This window comes from Euphorbia lathyris, chromosome 7 (genome assembly GCF_963576675.1).
Source record: "Euphorbia lathyris chromosome 7, ddEupLath1.1, whole genome shotgun sequence".
Classification (NCBI taxonomy): Eukaryota; Viridiplantae; Streptophyta; class Magnoliopsida; order Malpighiales; family Euphorbiaceae; genus Euphorbia; species Euphorbia lathyris.
In genome coordinates this window covers 83,026,697-83,045,158 of record NC_088916.1, presented here as the reverse complement: position 1 = coordinate 83,045,158, position 18,462 = coordinate 83,026,697, and the positions used below count along the sequence as shown (strand labels likewise).

The 18,462-nt window shown below is 34.5% G+C and overlaps 2 non-coding genes across 2 annotated transcripts; both read right to left on the bottom strand.

Annotated features, from left to right (window-relative positions):
- Positions 1-4,777: 4,777 nt before the first annotated feature.
- LOC136201688 (small nucleolar RNA R71) lies at positions 4,778-4,884 on the bottom strand. The gene has a single exon (XR_010674031.1). It is a non-coding gene; the product is annotated as a small nucleolar RNA R71 (small nucleolar RNA).
- Positions 4,885-9,236: 4,352 nt separating this feature from the next.
- Positions 9,237-9,343, bottom strand: LOC136201599 (small nucleolar RNA R71). The gene has a single exon (XR_010673947.1). It is a non-coding gene; the product is annotated as a small nucleolar RNA R71 (small nucleolar RNA).
- Positions 9,344-18,462: the final 9,119 nt, after the last annotated feature.

Below are 18,462 nucleotides of genomic sequence, written 5' to 3'. Positions count from 1 at the left end.
ACTGTGGTAGCAATGTTTAGATCTGTCATTCATATACACTGTTTCCTTCAATGTTTTAGTCAATTTAATTACACGAGATATTTCAGTAAAGTTTTTGCTGATATAAACAGAAAATGATGTTGTTAGGAAACTGTTGTGGCTAGTCCAAATCAGAGTAAATTTATTTAGAAATTGTTATTTTCGGAATTATCATTTATTTAGGAAGTCTTAGTATTAGTAGAAATATGAGTTTATTTTCAGAACTATTATTTAGGAAGTTCTAATTCTAATAGGATAGTAGTTTATTTTTAGAATTTTTATTTAGGAAGTGTTAAATCTAATAGAATAGGAATACTAGTTTAAGTCTGCCTTTTGTACTATTATAGAAAGGAACCATTTTATCATTCGTAAAGTACTATTTGAAAAACAAATTCAGAGGTCAGGAGTTCTCATCATAGAGATCCAGGTTTCTCTCTAACGAGCTGCATTAATTAATTCTCATCATACTATCTCGAAAGAAAAAGAAGTAAGATTCACTTCCTGATTTCAAGGTTCAAGGACCCGTAATTTGATCCAAAACTCAGGAGCTTAACAAAGTGGTATTAGAGCAAGTTATGGGTGAATCAAGTAATCTGGAAAAACAGTTTGAAGCCTTTTTGAGCTTCATACTGCAAAGACAGGCCAAAGGTGGAGGCCATGGTACTCCAACTAGAAACCATTGAGGAGAGTGGCAATCTAGCACAACAAGGAAGGAGATGGGGGGTGGACAGTAGAATTGCCCATCAATATGTCTTCTGGATGAAGAATACCGGATGCAATTGTTGTTAACAAAACAATGTTTATATTAGGTTTTCATTTCTTTTATTCTAATTTCTGATTAGTTAATTTTTATATTTTATATTATTTTTAAAAATCAATATAAAAAAACTAGAAAAAATAACAATATGACTAATAATATCAGAGTTACAATGGGTGTTCAAAAACCGAACCGGACCGAAATAACCGACCGAACCGAAGCATTTCGGTTTTTCGGTTCGGCTTTTCGATCTATTAGGTTCGGTTTTGGTTTTATTTTTTATAACAATTCGGTCGGTTCGGTTTTTAAATCAAAATTATCGAATTGACCGAACCGATCGAACTAAGTTAAATTTAATTAGAAACTATATTTATTAATTATTAGTTAGTATAATTTAATTGTATCTGATTATAAGTTAGCTTTAGATTTATTATATAATAAATTAAATGGTTGAAATTATTATATAGTATAATATTCTGAACCCTGAGACTATACACATACAATAGTTTCCAGAATTCATTTAATTTAATATAAATTATAATTTATATTGTGGATTACTAAACCTAGCCACCATTTTCCACCCCTAGCCCCGTGAAAAGACGAAATTGCCCTTTCAACAAATTCACTCATCTTCTCAAATTTTCAAATCCTCTCAAAAACACAAAACTCTCCAAAATCTAATCCGGATAATTTGGTAAAGAAAAAACATGGGAAATGACTAATGATACATAATTTTGTTCAAAAATATGTTTTATTTACGATTGTTATAAGTAAAATCGAATGATTTTTTAAAAATCAAATTTTCGGTATCGAGGCATGTGAAGAATATGCCTCCACCACAGGTGGGGTGTATTAACATCACGCCCCACCATAGGTGGAGGCATATGAACAATATGCCTCCACCACAGGTGGGCGTTACGCCCCACCATAGGTGGAGGCATATTGTTCATATGCCTCCACCTATGGTGGGGCGTGATATCGCCCCACCATAGGTGGAGGCATATGAACAATATGCCTCCACCTATGGTGGGGCGTAACGCCCCACCTGTGGTGGAGGTATATTCTTCACATGCCTACGTGAGAATTTTTTTTTTCTAATTTTACATTTTAATTATTATTATTATTCTAAACAATTATAAATAATATAATTATTCTAACAAATTGTAAATATTATTTTGAGATTAATATTTATAAATTCGGTGAATTTTTTAAATTTTTTACTCTAATTCGTACAAAAGACAGTATATTTTTAATATTTTTTTCTTATTTCTTTCACATCCCAACATATGTTTGAGATTTGTTACTGATAAAATAACGCATGTGTGAAGTGTAGATGACAAGATTCATGACCGAGAAAATAGTTTGATGAATTATTTCTCAAATTGACCCAATTTATCAACGTTAGGGGTAAAATTGCTCTTGGCTTCCAACATTAGGGATACTTTTTTTTCTAATTTTACATTTTAATTATTATTATTTTAAACAATTATAAATACTATAATTATTCTAACAAATTGTAAATATTATTTGGAGATTTATATTTATAGATTCGGTGAATTTTTTAAATTTTTTACTTTAATTCGTACAAAAGACAGTATATTTTTAATATTTTTTTCTTTTATTTTTTCACATCCCAACATATGTTTGTGATTTGTTACTGATAAAATAACGCATGTGTGAAGTGTAGATGACACGATTCATGACCGAGAAAATAGTTTGATGAATTATTTCTCAAATTGACCCAATTTATCAATATTAGGGGTAAAATTGCTCTTGGCTTCCAACATTAGGGATAAAATTGTACCATTTTAGACGTTAGGGGTGTTAAGCCCAAAATATACCTAAAATATCATCGTTAATTACATCAATATTGCTACAAATTTATGCTATTTATAACTGTTAGGAAGCTTTTACTCTCGAATATGTTTCTTTCTTGTAAGGTACATAAATATTTGGTAAAATCCAAATAGGAACGAAAAGAGCTCAAAAATAGAAGCAAAACCCTACAAAAGGAGTCGAAGACGACAGAAATTTATAACGCCAAATCGAGGACGCGAACGAAAGCTGAAAAACCAAAAAACGTTCCGTGCCGCGACCGCGGCCCCCAAATTCACGGTCGCGACACGCGTTCCCCAGCTTCTCCTTCCTTCGTTTGAAGACCAATTGATGCTCCCCCATTCTCGGTAGAGAATTTAAGATTCTCGGTACGAGCAGGAGATTTTAGAAGCCTAGTTACACACTTTCGTTTTCGACGAAACGCGATCGTTCGGGTGGATAAAGACGTCCTTTCGCAACGGACACGATCCTTCACAACGGACACGACACTTCAATCAAGACTCTTCAACATCTATAAATAAAGAGTTGATGGAGAGTTGAAGATATGTAGAAAAAAGAGATTAGTATAGAATTTATGCAGAAATTCCGAATCAAGTAGTTCAGAAGTTAGATTTCGATTCTGTAAAAAGCAATATGTTGTACACACATTGTTTATTCAATAATAACAAGTTTAGTAACGTTTAGTCATTGTTCCAGTTTAGTTTTCATTTTGGTAGTAGACCGACCCAGTCTCTATTACGAAGATTCAACGAGAAGATTGAGTAGAGGATCCGCCCCTGAGCCTGACAAACTCTAACGAAACCCAAGGAAAGGATTGATCAACCCGTTCACTTGCAAGCCGTCGAATGTTTCCATGCTCCATGTTCTCTGTAAACTTGTATCAATTTATATTTCATCTAATAAAGTCCGTTATATTCGATAGATTTTTATGCAGCACTTATGGTAACCAATCCACTAAAGTGACTGCTGGTGTTTTCATTAAAACATATTTAATCCAAAATCTTTATAAGGAAACTTTGTTGAACACTTAGGCAAATTATTATCTCGAAAGAGTTTTAATTTGATTAAGGGCAACTATCCCGAAAGGGTTTTGTCATGTGCAAAGCCAATTAATTAGAGGTTCCGTCATTTATTTCATCTTTATAATTCATACAAAGTTTAAAGTTGTTTTCTTTGCTTAATGCAAACGAATATATTCGTTTACTTTTCTAAAAAGTACTAAAAGTTCCTATCTTGCAAATTCATTCTTAAATCAGAATATTTTCTAACATTTTCATACTCTAATCTAATTCTCATTCTAGCAATTTCAAAACCAAAACCGATTAAACGATTTTCCATATTATAAACCTTAAAGTAAATTTAACCGATTGTAAATAAGTTTTGTTAAAAAAAAAAACGTTCCCTGTGGGATCGATATCTTTTATTACTACAAGCGTATACCATGCACTTGCGGAAATCGCTCAACAAGTTTTTGGCGCCGTTGCCGGGGAACGCCAAATTTTTTGACAAAATTTTAAATTTTTCGTGTTTTATTACGAATCTAGGTTTATTCATACTTATTCAAACTTTTATATTTTTAATTATTTTCAATTACTAACATATTTATTTTTCAAATTCTGTTTTGTAGGTAGTTTCGGTTCGTGCGAAATTTCAAGTTCATGCGCAGTTCTCGAAGTTCGGATACGTCACCAGATCCTATTGACCCAGAAATTGAAAGGACTCTTAAAAAGAACAAGAAAGAAAAGAAAAAGAAAAACAAAACCCCAATAAAAACTAAAATTACCGAGCCAGAAGTTATGGCCACACTTATGGATTACGCTAGGCCAAGAGTGGCTGGTGTAACAAACAGTATAGTTAGACCCCAAATTAATGCACATCATTTTGAAATTAAGCCTGCGTTTCTTAATATGTTTGCAAAATAATGTAACGTTTTACGGGTTACCTAACGAAAATCCTAATACCCATTTGACAAATTTCTTAGAAATTTGTGACACTTTTAAAATTACTGATGTAACTGCAGAAGCAATCAAACTTCGCCTTTTTCCTTTTACTTTGAAGGATCGAGCCAAAGAATGGTTAACTTCTATGCCAACCGCATCAATTGAGACTTGGGAGCAATTAGCCCAAGCATTTTTATCAAAAAAATTTCATTTAGCAAAAACCGCAAGTGTCATTAAAGAGTTAACATCTTTTTCTCAAAATAATAATGAAACTCTTTATGAGGCTTGGGAACGTTTTAAAGAACTTCAACGTTTATGCCCACACCACCAATTGCCCGCTGAACTTTTAATGAAAACATTTTATAATGGACTAAATCCTACAACTAGAGGTTCATTGGATGCTATGTCTGGAGGGTTATTCATGAAGAAAACATGTGCCCAAGCAAGAGAACTTTTGGAGGAAATGGCAATCAACAGCAGTATGTGGCCCGCGGAACATGGACACGCACCATCAGCGAAACCATCATACTCAACTACTTCATCAGTTAAAGGTATAATGAATCTTGATCCAGTAGCGATGTTGCAAGCCCAATTTTCTGCCTTATCGCACAAAATTGATAGGTTTATGGCACCGTGTGATTCTAATGGTAAGCCAATCCAAACAGATGTGGATTACGAAGGTATGAGTGGAATTGAACATGTAAATTTTGTCCAAGGGCAAAACCAAAATAATAACCCTTATTCCAATACATATAATCCTGGATGGAGAAATCATCCTAACTTTAACTGGAGAGATAATAATAATAATAATGCTACTGCTAATCAAAATCGTACTGCTAATTATCAAAACCAATCCAGAGACACGATTAGCACTTTATCTTCTAAAATCGACAAATTTATTGATGCTATGAGCGGAAAAATAAGTAATCACGACGATGGTTTTAAACGGATCGAGAATAAATTCGATCAGCTTATTAAAAACCAATCATCTAGCATCCATAATTTGGAGATTCAAATTGGACAACTCGCTAAATCAATTCCATCCCACAAAGAGGGAAGTCTTCTAAGCCATACGGAAGAAAATCCGAAAGAGCATGTTAAGGCTATCACTCTTCGTTCAGGGAAAAATTACTTAGGCCCGGAAATGCCCGGAAATTCAACCTTACCTGGAATTGATTTACCAAAGCCCAAAGAAGATACATTAAAACAAAAAGATGCACCAATTGACTCTAGTACAAAAATTTTTGTACCCAAACCACCTTTTCCACACAAAGTCCGCAATAAGGACTATGACAAACAACTTTTAACATTTTTAGACAAACTTAAGAATTTGCATATTAATTTAACATTTATGGACGCGATTACACAAATTCCCAATTATGGTAAATTCCTCAAAGATTTAATTTCAAAGAAAATCAGTTGGGAAGGAATTTCATCCATTTCGCTAACTGAATATTGTAGTTCAATTGTGTCAAGTAATTTGCCCACAAAACTCAAGGATCCCGGATGTTTTACCATTCCATGTAAATTGGGAGATATTGAATTTCCCAGTTGTCTCTGTGATTTAGGAGCAAGCATTAACTTGATGCCATTATCTATTTTTAATAAGTTAGGCTTAGAAGAAGACATCAAACGTACCAATATGGTTTTGCAATTAGCGGATCAAACCACTAAAAGACCATACGGTATAATTGAGGATGTTTTAGTTAAAGTTGACAAATTTATTTTTCCTACCGATTTCGTTATTTTAGATTTTGCTTATGACGTAAATTGTCCGCTAATCTTCGGTAGACCGTTCATGAACACGGGACGTGCTCTAGTTGATGTGTCGGAAAGGAAAGTAGTTTTAAGAATAGGCGATGATAAAATTGAGTTTGATATGAATCAAGCAATGAAATATCCTATGGAGGATTTCGCTTGTATGAAACTTGATTTAATTGAAGAATGTGTAAATGACATTGTTCAAAAAGAAGAAATAATAGAACCTATAATGAGTGAGGAACTAAAAGATAAGGACCCAGAACCTTTGATTCGAGAAGATGGACCAGTTCCGCCTTCAATTATAGTTCCACCTAAATTAGAACTTAAAGAATTACCTAGTCATTTGAGGTACGCTTTCTTAGGCGAAGGCGATTCTCTACCTATTATTATCTCTAACAAATTAACACAAGTCCAAGAAGAGAAATTGAAAGAAGTTGTTAGAAATAGGATAGGAAGTATGGGTTGGCAAATTTCAGACTTAAAAGGTATTAACCCGAGCATCGTAATGCACAGAATTCACTTAGAAGAAGATAAGCCACCTAAAGCGGATAGGCAAAGACGCCTAAATCCGAATATGAAAGAAGTAGTAAAAAATGAGATTACTAAACTTCTGGACAATGGAATCATCTACCCTATCTCGGATAGTGAATGGGTTAGTGTTAAGCCCAAAATATACCTAAAATATCATTAATATTTACATCATTTTTATTACAAATTTATGTTGTTTATATCTGTTTAGATTACTTTTACTCTCGAATATCTTTCTTTCTTGTAAGGTACCTAAATATTTGGTAAAATCCAAATAGGAACGAAAAATGATCAAAAACAGAAGAAAAACCCTACCAAAGGAGTCAAAGACGACGTAAATCGAAAGCACCAAGTCGAGGATACGAACGAAAGCAAAGAAGTGAGAAAACTCACCGTGCCGCGACAGTGAATCCCCAACCCGCGGCCGCGACACGCGTGGTTTAGCCATTTTTCCCATTCGTCCAACGTTCAACTTAATGCTACGTCATTCACGGTCGAGGATTCCTATCCTCGGTAAGTGCAGAAAATTTGCCAAAAGCATTTAACACATGCTGAAATCCAAGAAACGCGTTCGTTCAAGTGGATAAAGACGTCCTTTCACAACGGACACGACTCTTAACCAACGGATACATCACTTCAATCACAACCTTTCAACATCTATAAATAAAGAGTTGATGTTGAGAAAAATGCAATGAAATGTTATAATATAGATATAGAATCAGAGCGTAGAACTTATGTCTAAGTTCTAAGTAAAAACATTTCGAGAGTTAGAAATTAGATTCTGTACAAAACAAGATGAGGTACACATATTGTTTATAGTTTAATTACAACTCAGTAGCGTTTAGACATTGTTCCAGTTTTAGTTTGCATCATGGTAGTGGCCGACCGAATCCCTATTACGAAGTTACAGCGAGAAGATTGAGTAGAGTGTTCGTCCCTGAGCCTGACAACCTCTAAGGAAACCCAAGGAAAGGAACCGATCAAGCCATTCACTTGCACACCCTCGAAGAACTCGATGCTCCATGTTCTCTGTAAACTTGTATCAATTTATATTTCATCTAATAAAGTATGTTCTATTCGACAAATCGTTATGCAGCACTTATGGTAACCAATCCAATATAAGTGAGGCTGGTGTTTTCATTAATACGCAGTTGAATTCAAAATCATTACAAGGAAACTTTGTTGAACACTTAGGCAAATTATCATCTCGAAAGAGTTTTAATTTGAGTAAGGGCAACTATCCCGAAAGGGTTTTGTCGCGTTTAAAGCCAATTAATTAGAGGTTCCGTCATTTATTTCATCATCATAATTGATACAAAGTTTAAGTTGTTTTCTTTGCTTAATGCAAATGAATACATTCATTGTTTTTCTAAAAGTTCTAAATGTTCCTGTTTTGTAAAATTCATCCTTAAATCAGAAGATCTTTCTAACAATCGATTTATTCTAAATATAAAATCTTATTCCAGCATTTTTCAAGTATTCAAAGTTCATAAACTCAATTAAACAATTATTTTTCCTAAATTCAATTAGACAAATTTCACTTTTCATTTACAATTAATAATAAATCTAACAAGTTCGAAATTAATAAACTCAAAAATAAGTTTTTCGTTAAAAAACGTATCCATGTGGGATCGATATTTTTATTACTACAAGCGAAACCGTGCACTTGCGGAAATCGCTCAACAAGTTTTTGGCGCCGTTGCCGGGGATACGCCAAAATTTTTGACAAAATTCTTATTTTTCGTATTTTATTTTCGAATCTAGGTTTACACATTATTTTTATACAATTTTTATATTTTATTTATTTTTCAGTTTATATAACATATTTGTTTTCAATTTTGTTTTGAAGGGAGTTTGGCTCGTGTAACCATTTCAAGTTCATGCGCAGTTCGCGAAATTCGGGCACACCACCAGACCCTTTTGATCCAGAAATTGAAAGAACACTTAAGAAAAACAACAAAAACAACAAAAACAAAGACAAAACACCCATAAAAACCAAAAAAATCCAGCCAGAAAATATGGCCGATCCACCGACACTTATGGATTATGCTAGGCCAGGAATGGCCGGTGTAACTAATAGTGTAGTTAGACCCTGTATAAACGCAAATCAATTTGAAATTAAGCCTGCTTTGCTTAATATGTTGCAAAACAACGTAACGTTTTATGGACTACCTAACGAAAACCCTAATGCCCATTTGACAAATTTCTTAGAAATTTGTGACACTTTTAAAATTACTGATGTAACAGCCGAAGCAATCAAACTTCGCCTCTTTCCTTTCACCTTGAAGGATAAGGCAAAAATTTGGTTAACTTCTATGCCTGCTGCAACATTTGAAACTTGGGACCAATTAGCCCAAGCGTTTTTATCAAAATATTTTCCCTTAGCAAAAACTGCAAGAGTCATCAAAGAATTGACATCTTTTACACAAAATGATAATGAAACTCTTTATGAAGCTTGGGAACGTTTTAAAGAACTTCAACATTTATGCCCACACCACCAACTGCCAGATGCACTTTTAATGCAGACATTCTATAATGGATTAAATCCTACAACTAGAGGTTCATTAGATGCTATGTCTGGAGGGTTATTTATGAAGAAGACGTCCCCCCAAGCAAGAGAACTTTTGGAGGAAATGGAAATCAATAGCAGTATGTGGCCCGTAGAGCGTGGACATATACCAATGGCGAAACCATCAACCTCAGGTACATCATCGGTTAAAGGTATAATGAATCTTGATCCAGTTGCGATGTTACAAGCCCAATTTTCTGCCTTATCGCACAAAATTGATAGGTTTATGGCACCGTGCGATCCTAATGATCCGATCCAAACAGACATTGATTACGAAGGTATGAATGAGATAGAACAGGTAAATTTTGTCCAAGGACAAAACCAAACTACTAATGCTTATTCTAATACTTATAATCCTGGATGGAGAAATCATCCTAACTTTAATTGGAAAGATAGTAATAATAATAATAATGCAAATGCTAATCAATATCGTGTAAATAATTATCAAAATCAAACAAGAGATACGATTAGCACTTTATCTTCAAAAATCGACAAATTTATAGATGCTATGAATGGAAAGGTAAGTAATCAAGACGATGGTTTTAAACGAATCGAAAGTAAATTCGATCAACTTATCAAAAACCAATCATCTAGCATCCATAATTTGGAGGTTCAAATTGGACAACTTGCTAAATCAATTCCATCCCGCAAAGAGGGAAGTCTTCCCAGCCAAACGGAAGAAAATCCGAAAGAGCATGTTAAGGCTATCACTCTTCGTTCAGGGAAAAACTATTTAGGTCCGGAAATGCCCGGAAATTCAACTTTACCTGGAAATGATTTACCAAAATCCAAAGAAGATACGTTAAAACAAAAAGATACACCAACTGACTCTAATACGAAACCCTTTGTACCAAAACCACCTTTTCCACACAGGGTCCGAAATAAGGACCATGATAAACAACTTTTATCATTTTTAGATAAGCTTAAAAATTTGCATATAAATTTAACATTCATGGATGCAATTACGCAAATTCCTAACTATGGAAAATTCTTGAAAGATTTAATTTCAAAAAAGATTAGTTGGGAAGGAATTTCATCCATTTCGCTTACTGAAGATTGTAGTTCGATAGTATCAAGTAAATTACCTACTAAACTCAAAGATCCCGGATGCTTTACCATTCCGTGTAAATTGGGAAATATGGAATTCCCAAGTTGTCTTTGTGATTTAGGAGCTAGTATAAACTTGATGCCATTGTCTATTTTTGAAAAATTAGGTTTAGAAGAAGACATCAAACGTACCAATATGGTTTTGCAATTAGCGGATCAATCCACTAAAAGACCATATGGAATAATTGAAGACGTTTTAGTGAAAGTTGACAAATTTATTTTTCCTACTAATTTTGTTATCTTAGATTTTGCTTATGATGCTAATTGTCCGCTAATCTTTGGTAGACCATTCATGAACACGGGACGTGCTCTAGTTGATGTGTCGGAAGGAAAAGTAGTTTTACGAATAGGTGACGATAAGATCGAGTTCGATATGAATCAAGCGATGAAATATCCTATGGAGGATTTCGCTTGTATGAAGCTTGATTTAGTTGAAGAATGTGTTAATGACATTGTTCAAAGAGAAGAAATAATAGAACCTATAATGGATGAAGAATTAGAAGATAAGGACCCAGAGCCTTTGATTCGAGAAGATGGACCAGTTCCGCCTTCAGTAGTAGTTCCACCTAAATTAGAACTTAAAGAATTACCAAACCATCTGAGATACGCTTTCCTAGGCGGAAGTGATACTCTACCTATAATCATCTCTAACAAATTAACAGAAAATCAAGAAGAAAAATTGAAAGAAGTTGTTAGAAATAGAATAGGAAGTGTGGGATGGCAGATTTCAGATTTAAAAGGAATTAATCCTAGTATTGTAATGCATAGTATTCACTTAGAAGGAGATAAGCCACCTAAAGCGGATAGACAAAGACGTTTAAATCTGAATATGAAAGAAGTAGTCAAAAATGAGATTACTAAACTTTTAGACAATGGAATCATTTATCCTATTTCGGATAGTGAATGGGTTAGTCCAATCCATTGTGTACCCAAAAAGGGAGGCATAACTGTAGTAAGGAATGATGAAGGTGAATTAATACCTATGAGAACCACCACTGGTTGGAGGGTTTGTATAGATAATAGGAACCTAAATAAGGCAACTAGGAAAGATCATTTTCCTTTACCTTTCATCGATCAAATGATCGAAAGGATAGCCGGTCATGCATTTTATTGTTTTCTTGATGGTTATTCCGGATTCTTTCAAATATATATTTACCCGGATGACCAAGATAAAACAACCTTCACATGTCCTTATGGAACATTTGCATATAGAAGAATGCCTTTTGGTCTATATAATGCACCAGCAACTTTTCAACGTTGTATGACTGCAATTTTTAATGATTTCATCGAAGATATCATGGAAGTATTTATGGATGATTTTTCAGTTTATGGAGATTCTTTTGATGCATGTTTAAAAAACTTAGATAAAGTTCTTTCTAGATGCGAAGAAACGAATTTAGTATTAAATTGGGAAAAATGTCATTTCATGGTTGACGAAGGAATTGTTTTAGGTCATAAAATATCTGAAAAAGGATTAGAAGTGGATAGAGCAAAAACTTCAGTAATAGAAAAATTACCCCCACCAACAACTGTCAAGGGAGTAAGATCATTTCTAGGACATGCAGGTTTTTACAGACGATTTATAAAAAACTTTTCTGTGATTTCCAAACCACTTACTAATTTGCTTATGAAGGATTCAACCTTCGATTTTAATGAAGATTGTATTAAAGCTTTCGAGACATTGAAAACAGCTTTAGTCAGTGCACCCATAATCGCTAAACCCGATTGGGATTTACCTTTTGAAATCATGTGTGATGCAAGTGACCTAGCTGTAGGATGTGTTTTAGGTCAAAGAAAGGATAAAAGATTACATGTTATTTATTATGCAAGTCAAACATTGTCAGGTGCACAGTTAAATTACACAACAACAGAAAAAGAAATGTTAGCCGTAGTATTTGCATGTGATAAGTTTAGGTCATACTTGCTAGGATCTAAAGTTATTATTTATACAGATCACGCAGCTTTACGTTATCTGTTTGCTAAGAAAGATGCAAAACCGCGTCTGATTAGATGGGTTTTGTTGTTACAAGAATTTGATATAGAAATTAAAGACAAAAAGGGAGTAGAAAACCTTGTCGCCGATCATCTATCAAGACTAGAAGATGAAAACGGTCCTATAGGTGAAACTATCGGTATACGAGATGATTTCCCCGATGAACATCTCTATCAGGTAGAAAGTATCATGTCACCATGGTATGCAGATTTTGCTAATTATCTTGCAACCGATATTGTTCCGGAAGGATTATCTTCCCAACAAAGGAGGAAATTTTTCTTCGATATTAAACAGTATTTTTGGGAAGATCCCTTTCTATTCAAATCATGTGGTGACGGGATAATTAGGAGATGTGTTGGAGAAAATGAATATGAATCTATAATAACGGAATGTCATTCCAGCTCATATGGAGGACATAATGGAGTTAATAAAACGGTAGCTAAAATATTGGAATGTGGTTTCTTTTGGCCTACAATGTTTAAAGACGTTGGTTCATTTATTACTCGTTGTGATAAATGCCAAAGAACGGGAAATTTAGGAAGGAAAGATGAGATGCCCCTCAAAAACATATTGGAAGTCGAAATCTTCGACATGTGGGGAATTGATTTCATGGGACCTTTTCCGCCTTCCAATGGTAAAACTTACATATTAGTAGCCGTTGATTATGTTTCGAAGTGGGTTGAAGCAATTGCAACCCCTACGAATGATTCTAAAGTAGTTGTTAATTTTCTTGACGATATATTTTGTAGATTTGGTTGTCCTAGATTCGTTGTTAGCGATGGCGGTACCCATTTCATAAATCGAAATTTTGATATGCTTATGAAAAGGTATGGAGTACGCCACCGCGTGTCAACGCCATACCATCCTCAGTCTAATGGTCAGGCGGAGATCTCAAATAGAGAACTCAAATGGATTCTAGAGAAAACTGTTTCGTCATCAAGAAAAAATTGGTCACAAAAACTCAATAATGCGCTATGGGCATACCGTACTGCATTTAAGTCACCAATAGGAATGACTCCATATCGTTTAGTGTATGGAAAAGCATGTCATTTACCAGTAGAATTAGAACATAAAGCCTATTGGGCTATTAGAAAACTTAATTTTGATTTACAACAAGCAGGAAAGAAACGTTTGCTCAATTTGAATGAGTTAGATGAGTTACGTCATCTATCGTATGAGAATGCGAGGATTTATAAAGAAAAAGTGAAAAAATGGCACGATGCCAAGATCAAAGTCAAAAACTTTAATGTTGGAGATAAGGTGCTGTTATTTAATTCACGACTTCGTATATTTCCAGGAAAACTTAAGTCCAGATGGACCGGACCGTATTTAGTCGTCAAAAAATTCGACTATGGTTCTTTAGAACTTGAGGAAACCAACGGTAATCGTTTCAAAGTTAATGGTAATCGATGTAAAATTTATTACGAAAATATTTCCGAAATAAGAACTAATTTCGTAACAAGATTTCCTGACATATAAATCATTTTGTTTTTCTACACATAGTTATTTATTTTTATTTTTATTTTTGTTTTTGATTATATCATTTTATGTTAGAAATTTAGATATATAAAAAATATATATTCAAGTCATGATTTTAATTAATTTTTAGGAATTTAATGTGAATTAGAAGAAATTTTGTGATTCTCAGTTGAGAATTTGAAATTCTCAGTTGAGAATTCATATATTTAGAATTCTTAAGAAGGTGAGAAATTTTCTGAACTTATAGAGAATTTAGAATTCTCAGTTGAGAATTTGGGTAAATCTGGTTAGCTAGGAAAATTTCTGAACTTACAGAGGATTTGGGATTCTCAGTTGAGAATTCTGACTTCAATAGATTTCAATTAGACAGGAAAAATTTCTAAACTTACCGAGGATAGGGATTCTCGGTCGAGGATCAGAGATTAGGGGTTTTTGACGCCTGATTTCTGCAAGGAAATCAGCGTGTCGCGACCGCGGGTCAGAATCCTCGGTCGCGACACGCTGAATTTCTACAGAAATCAGACCTGTGTTCTTCATCTCCAGTAGACACAACTCTTCAGAAACGAAAAATTGAGTTTCTTCATTTTTAAGAGGTCTGATTTCATGCCTTTTTACTTCAAAACAACACCTCTTTTTCATCCTAGGATTTTATAAATAGGTTCTAGAGGTTCAGTTTTCTGTCACTTTCTTTTTCATCTCTGTCAGAACAATTCTCTGATTTTCTTCCAATTTCCTCTACCCAGAAATTAAGTTCAGAACCTTTCTTCCTTACTCATTCCAAACACCATGACTTCCACAAACACTCATCCTAAGAAAGTGGTTGCTTCACGCAATAAACGTATTGATATATCCGAGCGTTATGGATGTAACTTTCCTATCTTCAATCATGATGAGGGAAGGCGCTTCTTAAAGCTTCGATACACATTCTTTGTAGGAATGCTATACATGGATGACTTTCTTAACGATCAGTTGGGAATTAAAGATGATCTGAGTCGCTACATGGAACGTTTAGGATGGACCAGATTTGTTGATATGAAGTTTCCTATAATTGGAGACTGGATATTAGAGTTCTTCTGTACGGTTCGTTTTGTTAACAAGCGTCGGGTGCGTCTTAGTTTTCGTCGGGATGGCAAAACTTTCACTTTTGGATATCCTGAATTGCATGCTTGGTTTGGTTTTCCCTTGAAGGATACTACCAAACGTCATCATGGAAGAGACATGACATCCACTGATATTTGGCGAATGCTCACCGGCATCTGGCCTTTCAACCCTAAACTTGCCTATAATAAGTCTTTTTATTCCAACTCTATGCTATATTTGCATAAATTTCTGAGTCACAGTCTGTTCGGTCGCACGTTCAGTAGTGTCGTCCAAGAAACTGACCTTTATGTCCTTGGCGATATATTTCAAGGCAACGTTGTTGATTCTTCAAAGATTTTGATGGAGGGTCTTGTTGCCGCGTCTAGATCTAAGGCTAAGAAGGTTGGGTTCGGTAATATCATATGTGGAATAATACTAGGGACCAAGGGAAGTATTTCTGTTCCTTGGAGTGATGCTGAATCTTTCCCGACACTAGACTATGAATTTTTAGAATATGAAGGTCTAGTGAAACGAGTTTTTCGATCAGGCCCAAATTTTCTTTCTGCACCAGAACGTCAAGCCTTCGTGCAGATGAAAATAGACCGCTATAGGGCTAAGAAAATCCCGATTGAAAGGGACAAATTTCTAGCATAGCTTTGATTATTTTGTTTGTAAATATCTTGTATATATTGCTAAATCAATAAAACTTTCTCTTTTGCATTATATCTCTTTTGATTATATGGAAACTCATTATTCTACACTTATGAATCTATTAAATAAAACTTTAAAGCATTCATTACTAGTTAAATGTTAATAACTAAGTTCAAATTCCTTAAATAAAGATTCATTTAACTTACATTAATAAATGATCATAAATGCTTCAATTAATTTGAGTTCCAAACCTTTCCTATTCTTAATTTAACATTCATTAATTAAAGCATTTTCATTTATTTTTCCAATTAATAAGGATAAACCTTTGGTTTTCCTTATCATTTAATGTTTTACATTTGTGTTTTTAAGTACAGATAACATTTTCAAGGAGTTCAGGATAGAATTTATCAAGAAATTGCACGAAATGGAGTTAATATGCAGAATTTGGGTAGCCACGAGGTGATCCGCGGCCGAGAATGACTAAATTCTCGGTAACTTCAGCAAAATTCCCCCAAAAATTAAGAAAAAAATTGGCTGAAACACGCGATTCGCGGCCGCGGATGCGCGTCCTCGGTAACTTCAGCAAAATCCCTCTAAAATTCAGGAAAAAAAATTCGCTGCACAACGCGATTCACGGCCGCGGATGACCGTCCTCGGTCGCGACACGCGACGATGATGCACTCCTAAGTCCGGATTTTTGCCTATTTTACAACCTTTTTCCTATTCCAATTCTACCTATTCCTATTCCTATTCCTACTCTACCTATTAATCTTCCTATTCAACCCTATATATACCTATTACTTACACAAACCTTACATCACCTCCAATTTTAACCAATCCCCTACTCTAACCTCTTCCCAATATCTTACTTTTACTCTTCCCAATTTATCATTACCCTTTTCAATCACCTAAACCTTTCAATTCAAGTCTCCATACAAAACTTCTACTTCATCTTCAACCTCAAGCTTTTCTCTCTTTTCATCTTTTTCTCTACACCCTAAACACCATAATCATGCCTAGAGCAAAGCGTGTTGGACACAAGCCGGCTGTCACTGAGGCTAATCGCCTTCGTATTAGTTGCGGGGCTTATTTCGACATTCATTCCGAGGAAGAAGTTGGACGTTTTAAGCATTTTTCACACGCCAATCGTAAGTTCGTGGACATGCAGTTTCTTGATTTTGATTCGGTAAGGAAGTTGAACTTCACTACTCAAATTATGCTTTTATTGAGACTTTGGGGTGGGAAACTTTTGCTTCTATGCGTTTTCCCCAAATTCAAGAGTATGTGGTTGAGTTTTTGGTTACTTTAAAGATGAACAAAAAGAGGACAGAAATTTCTTTTCGGAATAATGGTACTACCTATACCATAGATTATGAGGCTATGGGAAATATGTTTGGTTTCCCTACTAGTGATTTTTATGATAAGCCTCGGGATTTTGACAATAACTCTTTTTGGCAAAATCTTTCCGACCAAACTTCTTTTGACTCTAAAAACACTTCGAGCAAGTTGATTAAGGACAATTGTGTGTTCTTCTTTCACAAGTATTTGAGTTTTTCACTTTTTGGTCGTGTTGAGAGTTCAAAAATTCAAGTCCGGGATTTGTTTGTTTGGGATTGTTTATTCAAAGGTTTAAGGATTGATAGCATTGGAATGATATTTGACAATTTGTATCGTGCTTCGAGGGCTCACACCACTCAAGTCCCTCTCGGTAATTTAATCACCGCTATTGTTTTGGGAGCACGGGATGAATTAGCAACTTATGATATGTCCACCTACCATGGATATGTTCCGGTTTTGGACATTGCGGCTCTTGAGCGGGCTCATTTATTGGTTTCTGCGGCTCCTCCCGTTTTTATTTCTTATGCTACCCGTATTGCACATCTTTGTGGCACTATGGGTGGAGGTGCTTCTAGTTCTCATAATATAGGTACCGAGGAAGGAGGTGCGGAGGAAGGAGCGGAAGATGAACCACAAGCCCAAGCATCTCAAGATAATGATCCGGTGGATTTAAGAAGAATTTTGAACCAAATCAATGCCAATAATCGACAAATGAATTTGAGGATTGATGATTTGGTGGAGAACAACATGGTGATGAATGACAACCTCAATACTTTGAGGCATGCGCAAAGATCGACTCGGCATCAGCTGCTTTCATTTTTCCGTCGCCAAAATGTGGAAACTTCACCAACACCTCCGGATTCCCCGCCGCATGCTTAGGTTTTATCTTTTATTTTTATCTTATCTTGTTTTAATTTCAGTTTCGTACATTTTTATTTCTTATGTTTCGTACAATTTCAGTTTTAATTTAATTTTATGATGCATGTTTTCTTTGCTATATCTTTCTTTTCTTTCCGTTTGTTTTATCTTTAACGTTTTATCTCCATTTTTGCACCAATGAGGACATGGTCCAATTTAAGTGTGGGAGGAGATATATACATATATCATTTTTATACAAATACAAACGAATGAATGAACGAATGTATGCAAATGAATGAATGAATGTATGCAACACTTGTTTGTTTTCAAAAATACAAAATGCAACGTATATTGCAACACTTTTAAATATATTGCAACAAATGAAAAAAAAACTTAACATTTTTTTGAAATATCATTTTTACATTTATCAAATAATCATAAGTTAAATTTCTTTTATGATTATTTTTAGGTTATCATTATCGATAGAAATAAATATTTCTATACGGGTAATATTTTTCAAAATATTTTTCACAAATCTTTGACACGA